Source organism: Hyperoodon ampullatus (genome assembly GCF_949752795.1).
Source record: "Hyperoodon ampullatus genome assembly, chromosome: 8".
NCBI lineage: Eukaryota > Metazoa > Chordata > Mammalia > Artiodactyla > Ziphiidae > Hyperoodon > Hyperoodon ampullatus.
In genome coordinates, this window is record NC_136921.1 from 83,471,785 (window position 1) to 83,494,224 (window position 22,440).

At 41.0% G+C, this 22,440-nt stretch overlaps 1 protein-coding gene across 3 annotated transcripts in view; it reads right to left on the bottom strand.

Annotated features, from left to right (window-relative positions):
- STK39 (serine/threonine kinase 39) overlaps nt 1-22,440 on the bottom strand; it is a gene marked incomplete at its 5' end in the record, with an annotated part of 310,643 nt that overhangs the window by 88,661 nt on the left and 199,542 nt on the right. The window lies entirely within an intron of this gene.

Consider the following 22,440-nt stretch of genomic DNA (forward strand, 5'->3'; position numbering starts at 1 on the left):
TGAGCACAGGATATCTTTCAATTTATTTGCATCTTCTATTTCATTAACATCTTGTGCTTTTCAATAGACAGGACTTTCACCTCCTTGGTTAAATTTATTCCTAGGTATTTTATTCTTTTTGATACAATTGTAAATGGAATTTTATTTCTCTTTCTGACATTTTGTTATTAGCATAAAGAAATGTAACAGGTTTTTGTGTACTGATTTTGTATCCTGCAACTTTACTGAATTTATTAGTTCTAACAATTTTTGATGGAGTCTTTACGGTTTTCTACAAATGATATAATGTAATCTGCAAATAGTGACTTTTACTCTTTCCTTTCCAATTTGAATGCCTTTTATTTCCTTTTTCTTGCCCAACTGTTCTGCCTAAGACTTCCAATAAGATGTTGAATAAAAAGTGGAAGAGTAGACATCTTTGTGTTGTTCTTGATCTTAGAGAAAAAGCTTTAAGCGTTTCGCTGTTAAGTATGATGTTACCTGTGGGCCTGTCTTTTATGGACTTTATTATGTTGAGGTATGTTCCCACTATACCCTCTTGGTTGAGATTTTTTAATCATAAATGGATGTTTAATTCTGTCAAATGCTTTTTCTGTATTTACTGAGATCTATTCTGCATCTATTGAGATGATCATATAACTTATTTTTTGTAAATACAGCATATGACATTGACTGATTTGCAGAGGTTGAACCATTCTTGCATCCTTGGGATAAATCCAACTTGATCATTAATGTATTGCTGAATTTAGATTGCTAATATTTTGTTGAGGACTCTTACATTTATGTTCATCAGGAATACTGGCCTGTAATTTTCTTTTCTGTGGCATCCTTTTCTGGTTTTGGTAACAGGGTAATGCTGGCCTCATAAAATATGTTTGGAAGTATGCCCCCGCCTCTTCTATTTTTTGGAAGACTTAAAGAAAGATTGGTATTAATTCTTTTTTCAATGTTTGGTAGAATTCACCAGCAAAGCAATCTGATCCTGGACTTCTGTTTGTTGGGAGGTTTTTGATTACTGATTCAGTCTCCTTGCTAGTAACTGGTCTGTTCAGATTTTCTATTTCATCATGATTTAGGCTTGGCAAGTTGTATGTTTCTAGGAATTTATCCATTTCTCCCATGTTGTCCAACTTGTTGGCATATACTTGTTCATAGTAGTCTCTATAATCGTTCATATTTGTTTGATATCAGTTGTAATGTCTCCTCTTTCATTTCTGATTTTATTTATTTGAGTTCTATCTCCTTTTCTCTTGGTGAATCTATCTAGAGGGTTGTTTTGTTTCTTTTTAGAGAACTAGCTCTTAGTTTCATTGACCTTTTCTATTGTCATTTCAGTCTCTATTTGATTCGTTTCTGCCCTAATCTTTATTATTTCCTTCCTTCTACTAACTCTGGGCATATCTGTTCTTCTTCTAGTTTTCTGGGGTGTAAAGTTAGGCTGTTTGAGACTTTTCTTATTTCTTTATTTTAAAGTCTACTTTGTCGAAGTATAGTTATTCCAGATTTCTTTTGGTTTCTATTTGCATGGAATATCATTTTCCATCCCCTCACTTTCAGTCTGTGTGTTTCCTTACATCTAAATTATCTCTCTTGTAGGCAGCATATAGGTGAGTCTTGTTTTTTTATCCATTCCATCACTCTATGTCTTTTGACAGGAGAATTTACACCATTTATACTTAAAGTAATTATTGATGGGTATGTGCTTATTGCCATTTTGTTAATTGTTTTGTAGCTGTTTTTGTAGTTCCTCTCTGTTCCTTTCTTCTCTTGCTCTTTTTTGTTGTTTGATGACTTTCTTTAATGGTATGCTTGTATTCCTTTCTCTTGATCATTTGTACTTAGTATAGGTTTTTGCTTTGTGGTTACCATGAGACTTACATATAACAACTCATAGCAGTCTATTTCAAGTTAATAACAATTTAAAATTGACTCCACTCTAAAGCTCAACATTTTTATTCTCCCCCACCATATTTTATGTTTTTGATCTCACATTTTACATCTTTTTTGTGTGTGTGTGTGGTATGCGGGCCTCTCACTGTTGTGGCCTCTCCCGCTGAGGAGCACAGGCTCCGGACGCGCCCGCTCAGTGGCCATGGCTCACGGGCCCAGCCGCTCCGCGGCATGTGGGATCCTTCCAGACCGGGGCACGAACCCGTGTCCCCTGCATCGGCAGGCGGACTCTCCACCACTGCGCCACCAGGGAAGCCCCACATTTTACATCTTTTTATCTTGTGCATCTCTAATTATTGTAATCTTGGGTTTTTTAAAAAACTACTTCTTCTTTCATCTTCAAACTAGCTTTATACTTAATCCACTACTTTTACTGCATATTTACTTTTTTCAGAGAGATTTTTCTTTCATATGTGTTCTTGTTACTGTTTATAGTGTTCTTTCTTTTCAGATTTAACAAGTCCCTTATACATTTTGTACACAGCCAGTTTAGTGGTGATGAACTCCTTTAGCTTTTGCTTGTATGGTAAACTTTTTAATCTGTTCTTCAGTTCTGAATGATAACTTTGCCAGGTAGAGTATTTTGGGTTGGAAGGTTTTTTTTCTTTCAGCACTTTGAATTAATTGTGCGACTCCTTTGTGGCCTGCAAAATATGTGCTGAAAAATCGGCTGATAGTCTTATGGGAGTTCCTTTGTATGTAAAAAGTTGATTTTTCCTGTCGCTTTTAATATTTTCAACTTGTCTTTAACTTTTGACAAGTTAATTGTACCATGTCTTGGTGTGGGTCTCTTTGGGTATTTGAAATTTTCTGGGCTTCCTGAATCTGGATGTCTGTTTCCTTCTCCAAGTTAGAAAAGTTTTCAGCCATTATTTCTTCAAATAAGATTTCTGCCCCTTTCTCTCTCTTCTCCTTCTGGGAGTCCTATGATGCAAATGTTAGTCTGTATGATGTTGTCCCATAAGTCCTGTAAGCTATCTTCACATTTTTTCATTCTTTTTTCATTTTGCTGCTCTGATTGGGTCAGTTCCACTGCCTTGTCTTTGACTTGAGTGATCCTTTCTTCTGTTTCATCTAGTCTACTACTGAACCCCTCTACTGTATTTTTCAGTTCAATTATTGTATTTGTCAACTCTGGGACTTCTTGGTACTTTCATACATTTTTCGCCTCGTTGTTGAAGTTCTCACTGTGTTCATCCATTCATCTCCTCAGTTCAGTAAGCATCTTTATGACCATTACTTCAAACTCTTTATCAGGTAACTTAACTTATCTCCATTTCATTGAGGTTTTTTTCCCCCCCTGTGGTTTCATCTTGTTCTTTCATTAACATATTCCTCTGTTTCTTTATGTTGCTTGACTTTCTGTGTATATAGAAGATGAAACAACCATCTCCCCCATCTTGAAGGAGGAGGAGATGAACTTTTTTGCCCAGCTGTGCCCCAGCTCTTCATCTCTTAAACCTCTGTGCTTGTCCAAGCAGCCTATTATATTTTTAATGGCTCCCAGCTGTTGAGGGTGTGCCAAGACCTGTCAGTGTCCCAAAGGGGAGGATCTCAGCACCTAGGCTCAGGCTGACTAGAAGCCAAACCCTCAGGCAGCAGCTTTTAAAAGTATACACATATATACAGTCCTGAGGGGTCACAAGCCCTGCTGGCTACCTGAGCCAGACAATCTGAAGGTGTCCCAGCGGCAGCAGTCACAAAAATTAGGGTTCCAGACAAGTGTATACACTGTTTTCTGGGTGTTACCAGCAAGCTGGCGCAAGGCCGTGGGCGAGTGCGGAGATGGTGTCCACAGCCCACCTTCCACTTTCCTTGAGAGCAGCTCCATAGGCCACTAAATGTATCCATAGGCTGTTTAAAATATATCATTTTTTTTTTTTTGCGGTACACGGGCCTCTCACTGTTGCAGCCTCTCCCGTTGCGGAGCACAGGCCCCGGACGCACAGGCTCAGCGGCCATGGCTCACGGGCCCAGCTGCTCCGCAGCATGTGGGATCTTCCCGGACTGGGGCATGAATCCGCATCCCCTGCATCGGCAGGTGGACTCTCAACCACTGCGCCACCAGGGAAGCCCTAAAATGTATCATTTTTATGTGGCTCCTTTCTTCTGAGTTACGCAGGAGTGTCAGTAAATAATAATAGCTGACTTTTGAGGGACAGAGGAAAGGTCCCTGCAATACTATTGAGGACATCAAGGGTATTGTCAGGTTAATGGCTGAGATAGCCTCCCTTTAAGGTAAGCTTAAACTTAATGAACCTTCCAGCTTCAACAGTAGTAATACAGTAGAGAATAAAAGGGGAAAAAATATGCCTTTTCCTTATCACTCAACACACAACTTGAAGTCCAAGGCCACTAAGATAAATCTGAAGTCCTTAAAACTTGGTGATTTAATGAATGTCATAAATTCAATTCTAGGCTTAGAGAGGTTACCTAGCAGCAGCTTGGTCTGTCTTTAAGGCAATCTGGATACAATACTGGAATATGACCCAAAGGCTGTTTTATATAAAAGATGACAACAATGAAGAGAATAGCCTCTAATAATTCTCTAATAAACAAAAAGGAAAGGATAGAAAGACCAGGAGCTTACAAAAAGAAAAGAAAGTGGAAGATTAAAAGGTACATGCTACCAAGTCTATCAACACCCCGAATTCATACACCGTCTCTGCTGCACTGTGGTGGGGCAAACTCAACGAAACCAGTGACAGCTTTTTCAGGAAGGAGACTGAAGACTGTATCAAGTGAAAGGAGAGGTGATAAGCATGTTGGGCATGGGTCACAGAAGACAAATGAGACTGGGGGAAGGAGGCTGAGAATGCAGCAAGCCGCAAACCGGGGGCAAAACCACCAACCGTATCTGAAAACCCAAGCACAGTAACAATTTTAGCAGGACCATTACCAAAGAGGGTGGGCATTTTTAATTCCCTATCAATTAAATACAGTGAAAAATGAATCAGTACACCGAATAGGAATACACCTGGTAACAGAGACAGGAAAGAAAAGCAGTGAGCAAACAGCAAGTTCCCTGCAATTTCTATTAAAAAGGAAAAGCAGTTCTCAAAGGTACATTTCTCATTTGCACCTCTGCAAGTATGACAGACCCCTCTCCCCCACCCAAAAAGTTACAACCAAGAATATAATAATATTTCAAAATTCAGCTTGCTTTTTTTTTTTTAAATCAAGTTAGTCTTAAAACTGTGCAATAGTACCTTTTCACATTTCCTCTTCCACTTCTCCCATTCCTCACAGTCTGTAGAGCACAGCTAGGAGCTGCACAGCACAGCTGGAAGGCACCCCACACAGTCACCTCCTCACTCACCCCCTGCCGCAGCCCTTGTAACAGGTCAGAGATGCAGTCTTAGTGGGCTACTCCAGTGGACACTGCACCACTGCACCATTATCCTCAATTACTGCACCATTTATCCTCAATTACATTTATTTGAACAATTCATCACACGATGCCTGATACAGCTATTTAATATTTCCTATGTTTCTATTTTTATTTCCTTAAATTAAAATGTAATATGATCCTTAAAGGCCAAGGGTTATGTTTCATGATATTCCCTGGGTAACTTTCCCAGAAGTAGTTCATTGTTTTTTTTTTGTTTTTTTTGTTTTTTTTTGCGGTATGCGGGCCTCTCAGTGTTGTGGCCTCTCTCATTGCGGAGCACAGGCTCCGGACGCGCAGGCTCAGCGGCCATGGCTCACGGGCCTAGCCGCTCCGCAGCATGTGGGATCTTCCCAGACCGGGGCACGAACCCGTGTCCCCTGCATCACCAGGCGGACTCTCAACCACTGCGCCACCAGGGAAGCCCCCAGAAGTAGTTCTACATGGAGATGCATGCCTGTATCAGCAGACATTGAGTGGATCTTTCCCTGTTACTCCAAAATTGGTTCCCAGGATGCTAAGCCAAGGACAGACAGGCATCAGAAACCACATATTCTAAAGAGTGCTGCAAATATTAGAGGTCAGCCACTCCAACCCTTATTAATAACTTACCAAAATCACTCTGCTAGCACCAGTCATGACCTATGACTCCCTCGACCCTTACCTATATAAACAAAATTCGAGGGTGTGAGTGCAGAAGGTCGAACAATCTTCAATGGTGAATTACTGGTCCAGAGAATGTGCTGGGACAGCCCCAATACCAAGCCACCTACAGAAGTCTCCCAGAGCATCACTTAACACATCAGAGGTGCCTGTAAGGAGGAAAGGTGGGCATCTCACTCCACACGTTTATCTGCTTATGGGGCAAATTTATCAACTTTATCAGCCTACTCCTAACTCCCTGAACAAGGAGAAGAAAACTGGTGAGACACAGCAGAGTGGAGAGAAGGAGCAGCCGTAGAGCCTGTATACATACTCACGCTTGGTTTGCCAAAGGAGTCAAGGGGAAGGCAGCCAAAACCAAGCCATCCTGCCATGATCCTACTCCTGAGGACCTCCTGCCCACCTGCCCAGGTGAAGGGAAGAAGGTGCTGGATCAGAACTCTTCAGAGTCCCAGCAGGGACCCCACCAAAGAGGACACTGGCAGCCAGTTAGTGTTTTTGAAGCAGTGACAACTGAGAGGAGAAAGCAGCGCAGAAAAGGGAGGGTGGAATAGGGTGAAAGAGCTGAGTGTGTCCCCTACTCAGCCAGAGGGGACAAGTGGGGGAGGGAAGGAGATATAGAGGCTAAATTGAATAGAGACTGAAGTTTAGACTAGACTTCTTTATGTCATAACTCACCAGAAAATTATGGCCTACAGCCCAAGACACCATTAAAAGATGGGAAAGGAAGACTCAACAAAGCTCTTTGAAAATGGTGACTAAAGAAAAATAAAACTTTTTTACCCCAGATAGTACTGAGTATTCAACAAACTGATTAAAAAGAATGAAGGAAGGATTATTAAATATCTTCTAGCCCTGCTTTTTTCACCTCCTCATTTTCTTTTAGATTTTCTGAGAGGGGGTAGTGAGGGAGATAGAATATTTTGAGAAAGGAAAAAGACTTATCTTAGCTACTTGCATATTGCCCAAAGAACTCTAAGCAAACACTACACTTTCCTGCAACACAGCAGTTAGCCTAATGCAGTCAAAAGGTCAACCTGAGGAGGATCCTTGGTGTGATTTACAGTGCAAGAGTTTAAAATGGTATAGTCCTTGCTGTGGTAATAAACATTCATCTTAAGCCTTTTAAAGGACTAATACTTCATCTGAACATTCTCAGAGAAAGACCTCTCTTTGAGCGAGGGAGCAAAATGGTTCAATCAAGCCATAAAAAGAGAATGGATCAAAGTACAAAAGTTCCAATACCTTTTTCACCAAGCCGACCCCATATCCACTCCACTGCATGAAAATCTAGAACCAACTCCAGACAAAGGGGCACAGTTTGATTTTATTGAATCCCCAGAGGTTCTCCATTAAGACAACAAAGGCAACCAGCCAGCAAGTTGGCAAATCTCCATTCAGGAAATTGACGGGTCATCACAGAGAACCCACCGAAGTGGGCTCTGACTTACACGACGAGCACAGGTAGAGCCCCAAACCAATGGGTGTGAGAGGAGCAACCCCTGGTCCTGGGGGCTCCCTGTGTCGGAGTAGGTGGAAACCACCCAGGGCAGAAGCCCTCCACCTCTTACTTCCTTGATAAGAGACATACTTCTGCAAATAAAAAGGAGCCAAGGGTTCTGAAGAAGACTTACATAAATATTTTGTGGCCAGGTGTGCTTTCCAGCATCTTCAGTGTCCAAATTCATTAAAAACTCCACCAAAACTCATACTTTCTTTTGGAGATTAAAGTTACTTAACTACAGGGCTTCCCTGGTGGTGCAGTGGTTGAGAGTCCGCCTGCCAATGCAGGTGACGCGGGTTCGTGCCCCGGTCTGGGAGGATCCCACATGCCGCGGAGTGGCTGGGCCTGGGGGCCATGGCCGCTGGGCCTGCACGTCTGGAGCCTGTGCTCCGCAACGGGAGAGGCCACAACAGTGAGAGGCCCGCGTACCGCAAAAAAAAAAAAAAAGTTACTTAACTACATACCTCCCTGGGAAAACTCACAAAGCTAAGCAGATTATGAGAGGAAAGGATAGAGTTTTATTTTCTGAAAAATTTTAAGAAGACTAGTTCCCATATTTGTGTAACAGTCCGATTTCCACGTGGCCCAGAGTCTGGGAACTCGGAAGATAATCTCTAGTTTCTCTATGCAGTGAAATTCTGATTAAATTAAGAGCCTTATCACGTGATGAGTTTTCATTTTGCTGTGGTCCCCTAAAATCTAGTGAGTATTTTCTACCTCTTTCTCAGACTATGCTTTTAAGTTCAGGTAAGTTAATGTTTTTCATCTTCTTTCATAAACACTGGGCCAAGCTTAGCCATTTGTGAAAGGCCACCTCCAGCCCCTAGGCACACACCTTCCTTTACCTATGTAACACTCTCAACAGCAGCCCTCAGACTAAACATCGTCAACTCCAACAAACAACCCAATACATCATGCTATTGAGAAGATGATTTTTTTTTAATCGCCATTTGCAAAAGGAGTAACTGGTGATAGCATGATAACCTGTGGTGACTGAGCATCTTATAAACAGGCAGGCCCTTGCCCAGATGCTCTGTGAACTGTCAGTTGATGCAGAGTCAAGGAGAAACAGTGTGAAACAAGCACTGCAGAACACTCCAGTTCTATGAGAGTGAACTGGAGAAGGCAAAGACTCCCCGAGTTAACCAATTCCCTCCCAGCCACCGCTTAATACCTAGGAAACATAAGTAATGTTGGATAATGACATAAATGAAAGCAGCAAGAAAAATAAACTCCAATTTCTGAGTAAGTGAAAGCCCTGATAATCGTCTTACTAGTTTGCCTCCTGGAGATAACCTTGGGTATGGTGATGCCTATTTAGATACAACATCAAAGGCACAGTCCATGAAAGAAATAATTGATAACCTGACTTCATTAAATTTAAAGACCTCTAGTGTGCGGAAGACAATCTCAAGAGAATAAGAAGACAAGCCACAGACTGGGAGAAAATATTTGCAAAAGATGTATCTGATAAAGGACTATTGTCCAACATATACAAAGAACCCTTGAAGCTCAACAATAAGAAAAGAAAAAGAAAAATGAGCCAAAGACTTTAACAAACACTTCAAAGTATATACACAGATGGCAAATAAGCATATGAAAAGATCCTCCACATCACATGTCATCAGGGAAATACAAATTAAAACACAGATACCACTACACACCATTAGAATGGCCAAAATCTGGAACACTGATAATGACAGCACCAAATGCTGCTGAGGATGTAGAGCAGGAGGAACTCACTCATTGCTGGTGGGAACACAAAATGGTGCAGCCACTGTGGAAGACAGTTTGGCAATTTCCTACAAAACTAGACATACTCTTACCACACAATCCAGCAATCATGCTCCTTGGTATTTACCCAGAGGAACTAAAAACTTATGTCTACACAAAAATGTACGTGTGGATATTTTATAACACCTTTATTCATAATTGCCCAAAGTTGGAAGCAACCGAGATGTCCTTCAGTAGGTGAATGGATAAACCAACTGTGGAACATACAGAAAATGCACAGTGCTCATGGCTACAAAGAAATGAGCTATCAAATCATGAAAAGACATGGGGGAACCTTAAATGCACAGTCCAACTATATGACATTCTGGGAAAAGCAAAACCATAGAAACAGTAAAAAGATCAGTGGTTGCCAGGAGCATGGGAGGGGGCTAACAGGCAGAGCCCAGAGGATTTTTAGGGCAGTGAAAACACTCTACGTGGTACTATAATGGTGGATACATTTGTCCAAAATCATAGCATGTACAACACCAAGAGTGGACTGTAATGTACACTACAGGACTTTGAAGAATATGGACATGTCACTGTAGTCTCAGAGACTGTAACAGACGTACAACACTGTTTGGGGTGTACACGGTGAAGGCAGCTAAGCATGTGTGGGGTCCAGGGGTAAATGGGACACCTCCACACCTTCCTCTTAGTTTTGCTCTGAACCTGAAACTGCTCTTAAAAAATAAAGTCTTAAAAAAAAAAAAAGTCAAGGAAACATATTCTTCTCTAGAGGCTCCTGAAAGGGCACAGCCCTGCCAACGTCGTGATTTTTTAGCCCACTGAGACCCATGTAGACTTCTGACTTACAGAACTGTAAGATAAGAATAAATAATAAAGATGATAAATTTGTGCTGTTCTAAGCCACTAGGTTTGTGGTAATTTATTATAGCAACAATAGAAAACTAATACAAAGACCAATCAATGAATTTCACTGGGCAGCAGAGATTTCCCACTACACCACCAGTTAACAACTGTATCAATTTTACCAAGAAGAACAAAGTTTTCTAGCACTCTGAGAATTGCAAAATAAAGTTGAAAGTATATTCCAGGGAGGCTGGTTTCAATGGGCAAAGAAAAGTTAATGCAGAGAAAGAGCCCAAACTGAAATATGCTTGTTGCTTTTCCAAGACTGAACATTTTGAGGAAGAAATCTCACCACTCATTATCTCCAGGGATATGGTAACTGAAATAAATTTGCAAACAGACCTCTGAATTATTCAGCTCTGATCAAGAGGACGCGTCCTAAGAGAAAACCTTCCCTGATAAAACTGGAGAGGAGAATTTTTAGAATGCTAAGAGCATCAGGTTACATCAGCAGCAGCTAGGAAAGGTGGAATATAAAAAAGGATAAGAGACAGCCTCTGCAAAGTGACAGAAAGGATAACTTAAAACACTCAGGTGTTTGCTAAAACTTCGGGCTATTGCCAGCCAAGGTATCTCAGGTAACTAACATTGACTTAAATGACACCAAATCTTCTTAAGGTACCCACTATTTTAAGACATTTTCTCTTCATGCCTATCTGTTCGATGACATTAAAAAAGCTCATGAGAAAGATGCAAGAGTTCAGGGGAGATGTGAAAGTCCCAGAAATGTGACCAAACAATTGGTCCAGCAAGTAAGACTGACTGCTGGCCAGAGCACGGTGGAACTTATGATGAGAGAGAGGACAGCAAGAAGGCTACCCCTCCGCAGGCTGATTTTGGGGTTCTATTCTTGGCACCGATAGTGACTGGTCACGTGACACTGCACAATTCACTGCCCTTCCGAGGTTAGATGAGAGTTGCCCTGAGAACATTCTGCAACAGAGCTACAGTTGTGGGTAAGCTCCACAGAGACATGCCAGCTGCCACCTTTAAGCTGCCTGTAGGACTCAGGAAGACTTTTTAACAGGGAAACTTCTACCAGAGAGGGGTCTGGAGGAAGAAGCGTAACACACCGATACTTCAAAACTCACAAGTTGAGACCTGGTGCTGAGACCCAGAGGCAGGTATGGCCAATGGATGCTGGTGACAACCCTAGAGGAAGTAATCCAAGCTGGATACATAGGAAGGGCAGAGGATGCTCCTTTAAGGAGCCTCTTTCAGCATGACTTTGTTCGTATCTCTGCCACAGAAACCATCTTGCAATTCTTTTTGTTTGTTTGTTTTGCGGTACACGGGTCTCTCACTGCTGCGGCCTCTCCCGTTGCGGAGCACAGGCTCTGGAGGCACAGGCTCACAGGCCCAGCCGCTCCGCGGCATGTGGGATCTTCCCAGACCGGGGCACGAACCCGTGTCCCCTGCATCAGCAGGTGGACTCTCAACCACTGTGCCACCAGGGAAGCCCCATCTTGCAATTCTTATAGCATGGAGTCCGTATGTATTTTAAAAAATAAAATAGATTATACCTAAAGTATTACCTCACTTGGGAATTTCTGTAGAGGAAATCTAGTAAAGAAGTATTTTTTGTACACATTTCCACTATAACATCAAAAACTATTGTTCCACTGTAACATCTTTAGCCACATACATACATACATACAAATCTTGGGAGGCATCTTGATATTCAGTTTGTGGAAAATCCCTTTAGTTAAGAATCATTCAGTTGGCACTTGTGCAATACACATGTATTAAGGGTCTATCACATGCTAGGCACTGTGTAAGGCTCTAAGAGAATAAAGGCAATCTGTCATCTCCTCCAACAGTTATGTCCCACACACATGTCACTTCCTCTAACCCCAGGCTGCTCACACAGCAAGCAGCCAAGGGAGGATTTCTTAAAGAACATGCACTGGAGGGAAGAACCCAAAAGAATGGCTGCAAAATCGAACTCGGTGTTTGTGTTCTACTGTTGTTAGCATGTTACACTCAGGATCATTCATTTTGATGGCTTCTCAGTGCAGTGCCTAAGAACTCAGCCCTAACAAAGAGTAAGGAAGCAGTGTCAGCTGCCACACGGACAGTGACACCTCTTGCTGGCCCAAGTGCCAAAACCAGCCCCTAGAATCCCCATGTGCTTCGATACTGGGCTTACTCCGTTTTGTATCTCCAGGTTTCTCAAAGTTTGAGAGCATTTCAGCAAGGTCAAAATCCAATGCTAAAGGGGATTTTTCTACCGGGCAGTTTAAAAACATCCTTTTTGCACATATAAGGTTTCATATACTGCCATACTGAAAAACTGGGAATTCCGTAAATATCAAATAATACTTTTAAAGTAACATGTTTTGGCACACTCAGTCAAAATATAAAGAAGCCATCCAAAAGGATTGTGTAGATTTATACTCAAAGATATGACAAGATATCAAAGACATTACTAAATAAAGCAGACCATAAAACATTATGTTTTGTAAAATAAAATATTTATACTATAACATTATTAACATAAGCATAGAAAAGACTAGAAAAATATTTGTCAAGAGGCTAGTAATGATGTATCTCTGGGTAGTGAGATATGGAAGATTTTATTTCTTGTTCTTTTCTTTTAATTTACTTTGATTTTCTAAATTTCTAAGATGACCATATATTGCTTGAAAATACAGAACTCAATACATTCCCTATTGCTAAAAGTATTTGCACTTGCAAACATCTGCTTGCTCCACTGTCAGAAAGAAAAGGACATTATCTCACAATGAATGGCTTTTAATTCTTCTATTTTGCTTCTCATGAATTACCAAATTTTTCTGAATACAAATCTTCCTTCCTTTAGCATGTTTACCAGCAGAAGGATTTTTTAAATGCAAAAGATCTATACCCTCCACTACCCTGTATCATCTCTACTTATACCATCTACCTATACCACACCACCAATAACACTGGATTAACATCAGAAGACCCAGTCTCCAGCCTAAGTGTACTATCTCTGTGACTGCAGGAAAGTTACTTAACATCCCTGATCTTGCTTTCTCACCGGTAAGCAGCATACATAGGATGAAAGAAAAAATTAAATGAGGCAAGTGACGTGACCGTGCTTTTAAAGTTGTAAGACACTACAAATGCTGACTGCTATTTTCATCATCAACTTTAGTATCGCCTCTAAAATATTTTCAGGTATTCCTGTCATAATATTTAATGATGGGCATATCAGGAAACACTGTTAAAAGAATACTTAGGTAAAATGTCAGTGAGAAGACAGGTAAATGTAACAATCCTAAAAATACATGGGTTTCTAATGGCATTCAGAACGGAACTGAATAGAGCACGGCCACGGGGTCAAGTGGTAAACAGCAAGGACCAGCATGCTCAACAGACCCAGGTTCAAGACCCATCTCTGCTTCATCTGAGCTGGAAGGTATTGGACAAGTAACCCCCAGGACTTTACGCCTTAGTCTCTCACCTGTGAGATGTCAGTAACAACAGTATTGACGTTGCAGAGGTTTTGTGATGATTAAACACGACAAAGCATACACAGTGCTTATCACAGTGCCTGGTCCATTGTAGGAACCTCATCTTTCTGAAGGACCTCACTCAATATAGCCAAGAAGTACAACAGTGACTCCAATTCTCAGAGGAAAGGAAATTACCAGAGAACATTCCAAAAAATTAAATGCTAAATATTTTTCATACTAAAGAACAGTATTTCTACTAACTTGGCACCTACATAATAATACATACCACTCTACTGAAAAACAAACATAGTCTTCTCAGGAATCATCTAAGTCTGATAAAGCCTGTACCAAAGACCACAGCCTGACACTGCCCCTGGATTCAACCCAACCATTACTCTTCGCAAAACGTGGATGTTGAAAAAAATAAACACTGGTTACTATGGGAACAAGTAATCCAAAGATAACATTCAGACAAAAGGGTTCTCACCTTCCTTTAACTACCCATAGCTCTTCTTTTCATCAGTCTTCTTACGGCATTTATCGCTTTCTACCTTGTGTTAGAGTCATCTGTGCAGGGTCTGATCTCTCCGCCTACACAGTAAGCTCTTTGAGTGCACAGACCCTGTCATATTCATCTCTGGATTTTCAACAAAGCCTTGCACAAAGAAACCCATAAATAAGTAGCTTGTTAGGGCGGGGGGGAAAGACCATGTACTAAAAAGCACTGCCACAATTGGTCACTATGACTATACTATTTAACCTTTGGGGGAAAAATTAATCAAGCCCCCCAACCACTTGACTAGAATTATGCAATTAACCTGATTTTACAGACTAGAGAATCATTGAAGAATTCTAATCCCTCCTGAATGATGATAACATGGAATTAGAATTCAGGCATACTAATGCTAAAATGGTGAACAACATTGTTTTTAGCAGCTTCAGCTTTCTTTATGAAATTATAACTTACTAAGTCTACACTTTACCCCTATCTAAGTTCACCTTTTAATAGAGAAACTAAAATAATAAGTCAAAGTAAGTAATACTGTCATGCTAAAGGATTTTTGTAAAATAAATATCCTATTCCAGAGATCCTCTTCCCCCACAAAGAGGAAAGCTATTTTGTTGGTCTAGGGTCTTTAATTGGCCCATCAAGGTGTAATGATATTGCTACATAATAACCAAGTAAATTCATTATTAGCAAATTGATGGGATAGACCAAAGCATCTATGTGTGATAACTGTCACAGTTGCCTTCAGCTAAACTAACTGCAATCCAACGGGCTGCACTGTCAAAGTATGAACAGCATCCAACACAAAGGAATTAACAGTTTAACTGATAAGTTTATCATTTTTCCAAATCACTGAGCCTGACTCTAAAAAAAACATGTTTTATGCCAAATATGACTATTCTATTTTATGAAAAATATACTAATGACAAAATATTTGTGCAATGCCTAACTCAAACCAGAAACTGTAATAACATCTACAGTTACATAAATTATGAGGTGGCTCACTTGTGAGCTGGTATTTTTCTCCTCAGATGTAAGAGGATTTCCTTATCTTGTACCTAAATTTATGACACTCATATTTTTTGACAACATTACCATACACACAATGGACAAGAGAATATCTGCAGAAAAGTACATACATGGAAAAAGAAAAAACTACATTTTAACCATGTTCAGCATTTAACATGGAGATCTAAGGTCTAATCCTTTTTCTCCAACCTTACATATAACAGATCAGTTTTAAAAGCAAGTTAAAGCAATATTATATTTTTTCAAAGAAGAAATTAGCCTTTGTCTCCTCAGTCTTTTGCCTATGATCACCAGAAATGAGAAATGGAGAAATAAATATACTACTTGTAGCTAAAATGTATTTGTCTTTTCTTTTTAGAATGTGGCGTTGTGAAAAGTATTTCCCAGTTTCCTACCTAGAGAATGAAGGTGAGGTTTACCCAGCATCTTGGGGAAGGAAGCCATATTCCTAGCAGGTAGGTCTATAAAATGCTATGTCAAAAAGAAAGTCAGAGTGACCTTTCCAAGAGGTGGAGAAAGCAGCCACCCAAACAGCATTAGTTAACAACTGGTGAAATGCTGGGATGAACCGATGTCTACTCACTAGCCTGTGGAGCACGATACACATACATGTCATGCCCAGACGGCCTCAGGGGATAAGAAAGGCAGGCACGCTGTTTCTAACACCCAATAGCCACGTGTTGTCTAGACCAGTGATCCACAAGGACAGAGTGAGGGTATATTTGTGTGTGTGTGTATATGCCTATGTTTGTGTATGTATATAAATGTCTCTATATAGGTACCAAATACATATGTCAGAATCTTGTGGTCTAGATGGAAATGAATGAAAAGGGTACAAAACAGCACATGGACTTCCTAAATCTGATCAACACTGGCCAGAACAACCTTCCAGCTTCCTCTCACACAGGCTGGTACAAGTGATCCAGAGTAAGATTCAAATGGGGACTGGGGTATGAAGAAATTGTATGGCAGGGACCAACATGGCAGATGTTGATGCTGAATGAGCATGTAATGTTGAAGGTTCTAAGAGAAGCTGGACCTACGAGCGGGTGCTGCTGGTAAAAGAAGAGGCCAGGAGACTGCCACCCCGCACACAAGAGACCACTGAGGGCAACTCTATGACCCATATTTGTTCATGATTTAAAAAGTGACTCTAAAGCTGGGGCCTGCAAGGGTGTGCTCAGAGAACCCTCTAGGAATGTTTTTAAATGCTGTGTTTCCATCTAGATGATGATCACACTCCCACGCACTTATATTCTGGGCCATCAGGATAATGTCCATCTCAGGGAACAAGCTACTGGTTCACTTTAAATTCACAATCCCTCACCTCAAGTGATCACCGGTGCAGCCTGTTCATCCTATCACATCTCCCTGGTGAACTGACTCTCCAGCTCTCTGACACAATTATCTCATTTCTCCAACCCCGAACATCTTTTCCTTCCTCACTCTCAATGATGACATTCTTTATCTTACTGAGAGAAGAGAATTAACAGAAGAAGACTTCCACAAGCCCACACCCCAAATCACCAAGCTCCCTGCACCTCTGCCTGCTCTTCCATCACTGCAGCTGCAATGTCAAACAGACATCTATCCATTCTCCTGTCTAAGGTTGACATCTACATGGATACCTGGGCATCATCCCTTCCCACCCATCTGGGGACATCAGGCTTACAAATGTCCCGTCTCTCATTCCATTTTCCTTCTCTATTGGATCATTTCCATTAAACAATACTTTTTTTAAAAAAAACCCTCCCTTCATCCCATATTCTCATTGAGCTAACACCCCATTTCTTTGCTCCCCCTGTACAGCAAATTTCTAGCAAGAGTTGTCCATACTAACAAGTCATCTATCTTTATTACATTGTTTTCGCTTGCCACTCTGTCCTGAACCCAGTTCTATCAGGCTTTTATCCCCACCACTCTACTAAAATAACTCTTGCCAAGGTCAACAATGGTTAAGAATGTACTGATATTTTGCGAAACACAATGGTGAATTCCCAGTTCCCACTGTACTTGATCTATTGATAACAACTGATGCAGCTTTACACTCCTCCTTTCTTGAGACTTCCTCTGTTTGACCTACAGGACCACCAACTCTCCTCGACCTCACCAGCCTCTCCTCACCAATCTGTTGACTGCTCCTCATCCATGCACCACCTGAGTGTGCAAGACCTTGAACTCTTTTTTCTTTTCTTCTTTTTTTGTTTTTGCGGTACGCAGGCCTCTCACTGTTGTGGCCTCTCCCGTTGCGGAGCACAGGTTCCGGACGCGCAGGCTCAGCGGCCATGGCTCACGGGCCCAGCCGCTCCGCGGCACGTGGGATCTTCCCAGACCGTGGCACGAACCCGTGTCCCCTGCATCGGCAGGCGGACTCTCAACCACTGCGCCACCAGGGAAGCCCAAGACCTTGAACTCTTTACCATCACTCACTCCCTACGTGAGCTCATATGACTTCATAGCTTTAAAAACCGTATGCACCAGTTCTCAAATTTATCTCTGTAGCCCAGAAATGTATCTCCTTTGAAATCTAGGCTCATGTACCTGAATGCCTACTTGACATCATGAAATAGATTTCCACTAGACAACTCAAACTGAACTTGTCCAAAACTGAATTCTTGCTTCTGCCCAAACCTGCAACTCCAACTCCCCTCCTCATCTCAGAAGACAGCAACTCCATTCATCTATATTTTCAGACCCAAACCTTTTAAGTCCTCTCTCCTCCATCCAGAATCTGATAATCGCTCGCCACCTCCATTACTTCCCACCCTGGTCCAGGTCACATCATCATTTTTTGCTCCAGGGCAATAGCCAGCCAATGGGCCCTCTGCTTCCACCCTGAACAGTCTCTATATGGTCTAGTCTCCACAAAGCAATCACAGTACGTATTTTAAAATTTAACTCAGATGGTGTAACTCTTCTGCTCACAAACCTTCCACCACAGTTTCCCATCCACAAACAGTGAAATCCAAAGTCTTCACCACAGGCTATATGGCCCTTCATGATTCAGCCCCTGCTAACCTTCAGACCTCACCCCGCCCCCCCACCACTCTGGCCATACTGGTTCCCTGGCTCTTTCTGTAACTACTTAGAACATCCTTCCTGCTCAGAATATTTGCAATCACTGTTTGCTCTGCCTAGAACTTTCTTCCTCCAAGCAACCTCATGGCTTGGTTCCTCACTTCTGTCAGGGGTCTGCTCAACTATCCCTTTATCTAGAGAGCCCTTTTATGGAATGAAGAATTCTATGATGGCCTCCAACCTTCCTGTCCCCTGGTGTACATGCCCTACATAATCCTCTACCCTGAGTGTGACCTGGACCTTTAAATATGATGGGCTGTCACCCCTGTGATTAAGTTATGTTTTATGACAAAGGTGCAGGGATTTTGCAGATGTAATTCAAGTTCCAAATCAGTTGATTTTGACTTAATCAAAAGGGAGATTATTCTAGATGAGACTGGCTTAATTAGGTGAAAAACCTTTAACAGAGGGACTGAGCCCTTGGAGGGCAGGGGAAATGTTCTCCAAATGCCCCTGAAAAAAGCAAAGTCAGGCTGTGAACTGTCTGGAGTGGGGTGGCCTGTAGGAGCCGAGGATCTCAGTCCACCCCTGCAAGGAACTGAATTCTGGCCACGCCCAAATGAGCTTGAAAGAAGACCTCAAGCTCCAGGTGAGCAGGTCTTAACTGTAGCCTGGTGAGCCACAGCAGAGGACCCAAGTAGGCCGTGTCCACACTTCTGACCTACAGAAGCTATGAGATAATAAATGGATGTTGCTTTAAGCCACGAAATTTGTGGTAACTTGTTACGTAGCGATAGAAAACTAACATGCCTTCCTTAATACAGAACAGCACCCTCAGACTTTCTAGCCTCTCGATGCAGCTTTTCCTTCAGAGAAATTGATCATATCAGTAATGCTCGTATTTGAATTGCTCCTCTCCCCACCTCTAGAATGTAAGCTCCTGGAGGGCAGGAAATTTGTCTTTTGTTTTTTTCCTTATTGCGTCACAGGGCCTAGAACAGTGCCAAGTACAAGGTAGGTGCTTGATAAATATCTATAGGATGAATGAGCGTAGCTGCTGTTTACGTGTATATCAGCAGAGAGTGATCCCCAAAACTTAATAGCTTTTAACTGTTAACTTCCAAAGGCTATTTCTCAAATTAAAGTACAGTTGACCTGCAAACATCAGGGATATGAACTGTGCAGGCCCACTAATATGAGGATTTTTTTTTCAATACATACATACCACAGGACTACACAGCCCACGGCTGGTTAAATCTGTAGATGTGGAACTGTGTATACAGAGGGCCAGCTGTAAAGTTATAAGCAGATTTTCAACTTCGCTGGGGGTCAGTGCTCCTAACACCTGCGCTGTTCACAACTGTACAAGGATTGCCCTTAAAGGGGTCCAACAACATATTCTGAGATATTCATGAGTTCTCAAATGTAAAAAAACATGAATTTAAACAAATACCTTGTAAACATTTAACAACAAAAAAGATGCATATAAGCAATTAGGCATAAACATGTGTTTGCTAAAAATAAGTTATACTAAGATTCACTTCTATTTTGTGAAAATATCATTGATATGTCTTAATTTCAGAAATACTTTTAATGGATCCTGTTATGATAGCCTTTTGAATAGTTAGTTAAATGTTGACTAAAAGGCAGTAGAGTCAATAGGATTTGTTTTTGATTGAGCAACTATACCAAAAAATACTAGTTAATTATTGAAAGGCATTCAGAAAGTGAGCAGTTTCTAACAGATGCCAGAAGGCTCTGTCCTACTTGAACTGTTGAACACGATAATCAATGTTCTGGATAAAGGTGCAAAAGATAGGGTCATCAAATTGACAAGGGACGTATATACAAACATTGTAACTAATATGACACGTTGACAGTCAGGAGTGAAATGTACGGTGGGTGAGCAAGGAGTCAAAACCACCAGGTCCATTCTTATAGTGACAAATGCTAAGATGTACACAGAGTTTTAAAACATAAGTTGCAGTTCAGAGTCAGCCTTGGTAGCCCTTCAAATGGAAAAAACACAATCAGAGGTTTTTGTTTGACTGTTGGGTCATGCTAAATTCATCACCAAAGTACACAGGTATTTCAAAAGGCAATGAAAACTTGGACTGATTTAGGAGAAATTTATAAATTTCTCTACTTAGGAGAAATAGAGTGGAACTGCAAAAAAACCACATGATCTAACTACTGTATTCTAGCCTGCTCAGATCACATCTGGAGTCCTACATTTAAATATGGGTGCTCCATTTAAAAGGGACAAGGTTAAACTGGAAAATAATACCATGAAAAGAGTTCTGAAGTTGAACAGGTCTTAGAGTAAACAAAGTTAAACAAATTCCTCTCCTGCAGAACTTCTTAGAACCTTTAATGTTAATGTTCCTTGTGATTTCCCAAAAAAGGTGTGCGTGTGTGTGTGTGTATGTGTAATAGATGGATACTACCCATTGTTTCTTAACTTATTTGAACATGGAACTCTTTCTTCATGGAGAATCTTTTAAGACTAGTGACCCAAGCCACGAACTCAGGAAAACCACCCCCTAAGCCCATGAGAAAAAGGGTAACAAAAGCAGATACAGACTAAAAGTCAATAGGAGTAAACAAGGATGATTGGGAGGGGGATAGAGAACTATATCGTGAGAAGCAAGGCTAAAGGTACTTTTGCTGTTTTGCCTAGGACAGGAGAAGAGCGAGCCTGGCAAACAACAAATGGCTCTCAGAAAAATGAGAGAATGCAACTGTTTTATATTGTCCCAGCACCTAGAGCAAAACAATATTTGGAAATAAGGCTCAAAGTATGCGTTGTAACACTCTTCAGGAGACTTATCCAGAGAACCTGATATGTGCTCTAAGGGTCAGAGTTTGAGCCCAGAATAGGAAGGTCAGCTTAATCTTCAAGAGGACATAGCAATTAAAGCTTCTCAGTATCGCAGAGGTGATCACGGAAAAAGAGTGAACTGAAGTATGCATGGGGGCTGGGTAAACACCCAGCAGGGGCACTGAAGAAAAGACTCCTGCGTATGTCAAGTAGGAGGTTGGATGACTGGGGTCTAAAGGTGACTTCCAACACTGCATGCTCAGCGGGCTAGCCTGTAACCTCCATAGTCTCACTCACCCTTGCGTCTCAAAGACAAACACTGAGCCCCGCACAGAATTGCTTTCTCAGAAATATCGGTGAATATTTATAAGTGAATAAATGAACAAGTGAAAAATAAAAGGAGTACCTGTTTCCAAAGTCAAACAAAAAGAGAAAGGGCTATTTCATTCTCTGGAGACTGCTAAATACACTAACTGTGAATCACAAGCAAGGTTACTCTCAAATATAAGGAAAATAGTCTTGTAATAATTTCACATCTTGACTTGGAAATCAACTCTGAATTAAACTGCACCAAGGGTTGCTGTGAGGTTCCCATGGTAAGTACGGGAAAATGCACTGCAGATTGTGAATGACCATCAGGAGGAAGGGGTGATTATGGCGAAGATAATCTACCCTGAGAGATTATGATAATTCAGAGGGCTGGAAATTAAACTTGAAAATGAATCTACCTTTTATAGTCATGGCTCTGCAAAAGGCCCATTAGCCATGTGTTCTATTTGTTTAATTGTCAAAGGAGAACATGTTTTAAAATGCCTTCAAAAATGTGACAGGGAACTCTACTCAGTGCTCTGTGGTGACCTAAATGGGAAGGAAATCCAAAAAAGAGGGGATATATGTATACGTATAGCTGATTCACTTTGCTGTACAGTAGAGACTAACACAACACTGTAAAGCAACTACTCCAATAAAATTTTTTTTAAAAAAATGTGATGGTGATTGACCTGGTAAGTTCATCTATTTACAATTAAGTTCAAGCAAATTTCGTCTTGAGATTCCAAATTCTTAACAAAGAATATACATTATATTGACCTTATTTTTAAAAATCCTTGAACTAGAAAGCTTTCATTCACTAGACAAAGACTAGACTGTCAGGCACCATATTTGTATCCATTTCCTGGAAGACTGAGGGTTCTTTCATAATATATCTATCATTTCTCCACAGTGGCTGATCAAACCTGTCACTAAAGAATGTTCTGAACAGGCAACTTGTCAGTACAAGCATGGTTTATTTCTGTCAGATACTGACTGCTGAAGTGAGAAAGAAACTCATTAAAAATCTCTTACTGTGATCTAACATTGTAAAAAAAGAAAAGAAAAAAAAAGAGAAAGAAAAACCCAAGGAAGAAAAGGCGAGGAAAAAAATACTTAATGAAGGGTACACTGAGCCTGCAAATACACTCACATGGTGCTTTT